Consider the following 8,343-nt stretch of genomic DNA (forward strand, 5'->3'; position numbering starts at 1 on the left):
GCCCATTTATTCCATTTATCCGTGGAACTTCCTGGGAGTTTAAGAGCTCTTAAACTAGCTAGCTTTCATTATCCAGTTCAAGTAAAGGGGCGTCCTGCATGCTGCTCACTGGTGGCTTGACTCTACTTCTCTAGCCAGGCATGATCAAGCTCCTGACAGTATTGGCAAAAGCTGGCACGTCCCTTGTTCCTTTGGCAGACCTTCATCTGAGTCTTTGGCCCATCACTGTTCAAGGTTCCTGAGGAGCCTGTACAAAGCTCTCTGTGCAGCAAGATTCACCGTGGTACTTTGTGGGTTCCTAACTATAAACGGTGTGTGTAAGATACCTTGAACAGATCCCTGGCATGCTCAGGACCTATTTGGAGCTTGTATCTTGCTTTAGAGCACCAGCAAATGGTGCTCTAATGATGTGAATTCGGTAGGCTCAGGCCTGGCTATTAGTTTCACTGGCTATTGGCTTTTGGTTCTGACTCAACTTTATATTGATCCAAGGAGCACAAAGCACAGTGTAAAAAATAGTCATAGCTTCCAGCTGTCCAAACAGAAAGTGAGAACACCAAGTCTTTGCCTTTTAGATTGTTTTAAACAATAGTGGTAGCCAGGCACATTGACCTAAATCATCACACAACAGGGGACGTGCCAGAAAAGGTCTACCAAAAAGGTTTTTGGAACAGCTTTGGGAGGTCATACTGAGTTCTGGCAACTCAAAGTTACTCAGTCTGACAAATTCTTTCAATACAAATTTATTCAATAAAAATATTCCTAGCAAATTGTAATTAGCATGGAGATTTTGATCAAATCAGCATTTTGTTCCTTAGACTGCAGCAGTTTTTACCCAATACTTCCAGCTCTCAAACTAATCTATAAGGCCCCATGCAGGTAAGGGTGTTACAAGGTTACCCAAGAGAGTGTTTCCCTTGCTATGATAGAAGAAACAGTTGAAATCAGCATGGGCTTTAGAGATAGTTCTCTGTTACTGTAATCAATAGAGATGTTTCCTGTTAAAGACTTCTCACTATTTGCCATAGCCTTTCCTCTGTAGCTTTGACACAAACAGAATGTTGTTGGTTTTTTTTTCTCTTTAAAGCTGTCATGATGGAAGGGAACATATCTCTGGATATCTGTTTGCTTTGTGTTATTTTCACTTAGAAAGTACATGTTAAAGATATCATGTTAGAAAGAGAAATTGAAACACTGGAAGGATCTGGCTTACCCATTAGTGGCCTCAAGCTCATCCATAAATCCTCAAGCTCACCTTAAATATCATTTATTTGCTATAGGCTAAAGTAATGCAATGAAAACTGAGAATAAACAATAATATAAAGGTAAAATGTCACACCCACTATGCAGGCTTGAAAAACATTAAAAATATGTGATAAGAAGATGTACACATTAGAAGCACATTAGAAGTGCTTAAATATGTGATGAGGTGCTTAAAAGTGTTACTGAAATGGGCCACTGAGCTCGGGCTAATCAAGACAGGGTTCCTGTGATTATGGAAAGGGTATTTCACAGTAAGGAAGTACAGACTGCACAACATCCAATATTGCTGGTTCATGAACTGAATAGATAACGTCTAGATGAGGATTGCATGCTTCAACACAGACACAAATTAATCAGTTCAGAAATGCATGGTAGAGGGGTGGTATGCAATACTAGTGCTAGTAGGAGGGGTATGAAATGGAAACACTCAGATGGCATAAACAGAGAAGCTGAGATCATCACCTTTGGACTGAGTTATGGGACAGCTGCAAGTAATACAATCTCTTAGTTCTCATAAATCACAAAACGGGTGCAGTTTATACTTCCGATAGTGCATCGGTGAAGAAATCCAAGTGATGAATCTGGTTTCAAGTTGAGTTTTGTGGCTGGGATATGATAAGTGAGTCAGGTTCTTGAAAGGGCTGAAGTTAGCAATCCCTGTAGCAGCCAATTGTGCCGGTGTGCAGCCTCCCAGGTCCTGTGAGCACCTGCAAAAGACGTAGACCTTAGAAGTACCAGCAAAGAGTTATATTTACTTCTAATTTTCCCCCCACGATGAATAACAACCCACTAGTATTGGTTATCTGAAGAAACTTCAGACTGCCCACATTTATTTCATCCTTCAGAAATATAAGCTACTAGTTCTGTGAACATTGAAGGTAATGAAGCCTGGTTTCCTATGGATTTGCCTCTCGGTTGGCTGACTATTTATCTGAATTATAATAAAATTTTCTGTTACGACCGCATATACCTAGCATCTCCTCCTGCGGAATGTTTTGGCAGCAACATGCAGGCTGCCATGTTCAGAAATGGAAATGTGTAGAAATTTGCTGACTGGATAGAAAGTTATTAGGTGTTAACTCCTAAATGTTCAATCCCCGGTGTCTCCTCTGCCTGGTTATCTATTTTTATGAAATTTGTATAAACGATATTATCTCTCAAACTCAGCTGAAACTGGCTAACACCTTCAAAGTTACTGGAACTTGGGACACAGAGAAAGAGACAGGGTGATTGCATAAACCTTGTTTTCATATAGCCTACCAGGCTAAAAATGGATGGCATGCTATCTGAATGCTGAGCTAGGTGCAGACATCATTTTTATCTCCAAGCTATCTCCAAGTCCAGAAAAACAAACAAACAAACAGCAACACACACCCCCCAAACAAAACCAAACAAAAAGAATGTGAAAACTATAATCCCCATCTAATCTAGAGTATAAACTAGCAGTATGGGGGATTGCGTCCACTTACCTGTTGCTGACAGGAGAGAAGATGCTTAAGAAATCCTGTAATTACTTTAGGTTCATCATTACATCACTGGGGTTTTTGTATATAAGGAAAAGCAGGTTTTGCAGAACTATTACAGTTGTCTGTGTGCATTACACTCCTCCTCCACCTTAAGTACCCAGGGAATAGTTATGCTGCCATGTTGTAAAGATCATGTTTTCTCTAAATTTCTCTCTATCACTAGTTCACGAGGACACCCAAAAGAAAATGGTGATTCCCTATACCATGGTTTTCTTCTTGAGAAACTTCAGAAAAGAGATACAAATTAACCTGATAAAAATAAGAACAATCCTAATTTTTAGTGATTATGCCCTTGATTCAATGAAATGACAATAGTCCTGTTTTTTCACAAGTCATCCTAGTCCCAGGATGTGCTAGACTGAGCTGTACGGTGGTTGCAATGGTGACTTGTGCCAGGTCTCATCATTGAAGGGTACCTAAAGTCACACTCAGGCCAAAAAGAAAAAAACCCCAAACTATAGAAGAAGAGGGAATTCCGCAAGGCATTTCCAATTTAGGTGTACGTAATCTGAGGCAACCTTACTCCAGGCACAGGACAGTAAGACCCAGCCTATTATTTGACCAGGAACATACTGGTCACTTTTGATGTTTTATCCTATGTCCTAGTGCTGCTTTGAGGAGTGGCTGCACTAAATGTAAAGAATGAAAAACTTATGTTAAAAAAATCTACTGTATTAATTTGGTCTATTTGGATTTTTAAAAAAGTTCAGTTTTGAAACATCCTTTTTTCCCCCTGTGAAGTATTCTCTGTATTTCAGAATTGCTATGGTAAATATTTTTAGACACATTTAATACTTGAATATAGTTTGTCACAGATACTTTCATTGCTATGTATTTTCTGATGGTAGGGCCTGTGCACTGAGTTATTTTGCATGAATAAAATATAAACAGTCTTTTATAACTGATGTGTTTCTGATATATTGCACGGCTACTGATAACTGTCATTCTTGCAACATTCCATGGTCTTCTGCAGTGTATACTTTATAGTTTCTCTTTGTTCATTACACGTGCACAAACCTTAAATTCTGCATTAGTTGACGAATGAGATGATTATATTCTGTAAGAACATCATTTTTGCGCATTTCTCCACAATTCTGATGCTGTATAAGAACTGCGGCTTGCTCACTGTAATACGTGCTTCCAATACTTTCTGAGGAAAATAGCCCCTATTTCTCCTGTTTACATATTCTCCCCTTTTGAAAAAAAACATATAGCTGAATATTGATGAGGAAAAAACAAAACTGACAACAACCCACAGATCTAGACAAAAAATAATAAATCTTCTGATCGATTGGGTGAATGACCTAGTGATTATACTTTAATGCTTTTGAATAGCTTCTTTTAGAACAAGGTTTTTACAGATCATGTGCAGAACCATTTGTCTTTACCGTAGAGGAGCAGCAGTGGGTGGCAGCTGTGGCTGCCTTCAGCCATGCATACGGACATAGAATAATACTTATTGAGCAGCCCCATTGATCTTAGACTCATCTAATTTACGTATGATCTCTGCTGCGTTTCCTGATGGAGGAAAATAGCAGCAAGGAGATTCTAGCTTTATTATTTCTAATGCGTGGCTTTAATCAAATGGGCTATATGCAGAGTTAAACCTATTATTGAGAGGCTTTTTAACTTGTATAGCTCCCCAGGGGAAGACTTAAACAACCAATGGAACATTTGGCCTTTAAGCATTCAAATTTATTTAACTTTAAAAAAGAACACATTTTTACATACATTTGGGAAAAGTAATGACATGTATAAGTTACATAAACCTTTGAGAAGAGCTAGTTTCCTGCGTTTGGAAAGTTGTGTGAGTGATGACGACTCAGTCTCTCACTGACTTTGCTAACACAACAGAATTAGTATGTCACAATGCAATAAATAAATGGTTTTTGCTATTGTTTTATTTTTCTGTAACTTGATCAGCACCAAGAAAATCCACTTGTACCTTAAAAAGTTCCCATATTCTTTTTCTAAAACAACTTGGGAGAAATCTGGTATTAAGTCCTCTATCTTTCCTTTAGGACTCTCCCAGCTGGTTTAAGGCTCAGCAGGTAATGTGTGCAACCTTGTGCACAGTTTATTCCATCATTTATATATAAAAATTGATTTATGGCATCAGTCTAACAGGTGCATAAAGTACTTTTTTGAGCCACTATTAAAGTATGAGAAATGGTACCCAGAACAGATAAGTAAGAGATAACAGAAGGTACAGCATCAGGAGCAACAGTGTGAACAGATAACATTCAGGAAATTATTTTACATACAGCCTGAAGCCAGGTTGTTCCTGGCTTTTTAGCTTAAATGTTTTTTATTGTATGTATCGCAACAGTAAATATCATATTCATCAGTAGCATATGTCAAGACATCTTCAATAACCTACCTACTGTAGCAAAATTATAGATGGTTTGGCCAACATTTAAATAACTTTAAGTGCATTAGCCTGCCAGGTAATCTACTTGCAAATATATACGTATTTTGGGAGTACTATTCAAAACTCAATATATATGTATTTTGGGAGTACTATTCAAAACTCATCTCATATTTCTAGTCATGTCTAGCCTCAGTCAGCTTCTTCTGAAAGTTTGCCAGGTAAAGGTGCCAGAAGATGTGATTTTTTATTTCTTGGAAAATGGATAGAGGCAACCAGTTCACAGAGGTTACTTATATTTCGAGAGGTTTAGCTTTCAAGTGATTACAATTTTTACTTGTTACTGACTAGACCAGAGTCAGAAGCTTCATAAGAGACCTAAAAATTTGTAAGTGTCCTAGAAATGGAACGCCCTGAATTCCCTCACCTTTCAGTAGGGTCTTCCGTGTAATGGTGGTGGTGATTTTTCATTTTTGCCTGCTCAGCTGCCTCTTTAGCTTTAATAGTTTCTTTAGTAAACAAAGGCTTTCATTTTTTTCTATGTCCATCTTTTATAGGTTTTATATCTAAAAACCTTTTTTATTACAAAACCCAGCATCATAGTTTGTGAAGGCAAATAAAAATAAAAACATCTGTTTTAAGTAACTATTCAGACAAAGGTTATACTTGCAAGTGCATTTTATTTCTTCACATAAATACTTTAATAATTATTTTTAGTTAGGATATTTGCTGTGCAAAAATGCTTCCAGAGACAGTGTTAGTGTTTCTGTTGTAATATGTTCTGCAGAATTCTAGTGGATACGTATAAAAGAGATGGAATTGGAAATTAATATTTTAACTTACCATCATCAGAAAAATAATTTGTCATGGAAAAGATTATCATATAATTGCACTGCAATTATCTTAATGAGTATAATCTGTTATGTCTAATTTTTTGCCCACTTTCACACTTCTTTGAAATAGGATCCTATTAAAATGTTTTTCATTATTGTCATGACAACTGTGTCATAATATTTTATTGCAAATTTAATCAACCTATTACTGTCCAGTCTCTTACTGCGAAAGTAGTTTGGCCAGAATGGACTATGTTCCTACAGAATAGTGTTTCTAGTCAGTACACAATGGAAATGTATTTATTCCTGTAATACACAACATAGTTTTATTCTTTTTAAAGGAAGTAGAGAATTCCATTGCAACAAAGAGCAATGCCATCTTTAAACAGGATAATACCATATGAAATAATCCTTTTATTCTTTGTTCTATAATAAAGGAGAGAACTTCTGTTGTTGGGTGGTACTGTAGAGATTTGAAGAATACAGGCTTAGCTGCTTGAAGATTAAACTAGGGGTTTTCTTCCTTTTTTTTTCAATGAACCATGCTTATTTCAAAAGATACACAGTGATCTCTGATTCCTAATAGAATCTGTTATCCATTTATAATAGATTGCTCCTCTGCTGCTACAGCTTTAGATTTCAGAATTAACCCCTAGATTTTCCTTCCCTTCTTTGAGTGGTGGATACCAGAAATAATATGCATTTATTGCTAAATAGATTACTTTACAGAATTCCCATTTTATCTTGCATCTGCAGATGTTAGCCTCACAGAGGTTTGGTTGACCTTACCTGTTGACTCAGTAAGGAATCCAGTAACAAGATTATGTATGTGCAGTTAAAGGACCCGTGTCTTGGATAAAGCAATGATCATTAGTAATAAGTATATCTAACTGTGCACTTCCCTTTCTAGCTGTTTAGTGTGTTATATGCATTCGTATAATCTTTTAACAGTTTTCCATGTGTATGCATATCCTAAATAGTGCCACTGAAACTGAGAAACAATCTAAAATAGCCAGAAATAATTTGAAGTCAGTTGTGAATGGAAAAACATCTGTCTAACATTTGTATAATGTCTGGAGAAGTGTTTAGCAGAGGCAAAAATGCCCCTTTGACTAATTATGAGATTATAAGTAATTCAATCGATAGCTAACTTGTTTGAAGTTAAAAACAGAGTTGTAATACAGGTAGCCTGAACATTCAAAGGAAAATGTACAACCACATTTATGCCCATGCATAAGGCAAACAGTGGCGTGGATGACATCCAAGTTAGACCTTGAGAAAATAAAATTGAGAGATGAACACGTTTAAAACCATATAAAATTATTACCTAGGTTGCTTGAGTAATGGGAAAAAAGAAATGCTCGAAGGACAAATTTTTTTTTTAATTGAGGAGTTCACAGCTTGTTTTGAAACTGTGAACATTTCACTGATGAAACAGTCCTTGAAATCTGTGTTTCCGAGAATGTTTATGTGCAAAGTAGAGTGTTTGGACATTTCTGTGAGCGTGTGTGAAGAACAAGAGTATTTTATCTCTCAATTAGAATAAACATACGGAAAAGACTGGATTACATTTTCCCAGACTGCTGATTTGATTTCATTTCATTTAACTTCATGTTCTTAACTTCTACTCCTCCAGGGAGGAGATGCTGCCAACGTGAGGGTAGGTGGAATGTAAGGATATCTTGTTTGCGAGGATATCTGGCTAACAGCTAGTCACCTTAAAAGACAAGAACAAGAGGCAAGAGAAGTAAATTAAACACTCTGATAGCGCAAACCCTAAGGAACAGGGGATAACAAGACAGTAACAAATACGGGGATCCTTAGGGCGCTGATTGATGGGCCACTGAAGGAACCTCTGAAGCATGGCCTTGAAGAGGTTCAACCAGAACTTTGTTGCTGATAAGAAAGAAACAAGATTATCACAGATCTCATGGGAAGGTGCAAACTTCTAATGGGATATTTGAGGGGACTTGGGAGGTTCTGTAAAACTTATTAAGGCTTTTTTTGGGGGATTGTGGGAATAAACAAAATTTATTATGGCACATTTAGGAAAGGGGCCAAATGCAGGGAAAGGAAGAGATGGAGATGGATCAGAGAGGAATGAGTGGAAAAATGGAGAGGAGGAAAAAGGGGTCGGTCGTGTGTGAAACAAGCTGCTGGCCAGCACGCTTCTCTGGCTAAGCCTTGGGCTTGATTGCCCCAGTGTAGCCCATCTTGCTATTAAACTCTATTCTTCCCAACTATTTTCCCATGTGGATGTGCCTGATCAACAGTGAGTTTCGTGACAGGCTAGCTGGTGGCTGGGATGAGAGGTCAATGTGCCCGCACCTGTACACAGAGGCCACGGGTCGAA

The sequence above is a fragment of the Aptenodytes patagonicus genome, chromosome 2, assembly GCF_965638725.1.
Source record: "Aptenodytes patagonicus chromosome 2, bAptPat1.pri.cur, whole genome shotgun sequence".
NCBI classification, from domain to species: domain Eukaryota; kingdom Metazoa; phylum Chordata; class Aves; order Sphenisciformes; family Spheniscidae; genus Aptenodytes; species Aptenodytes patagonicus.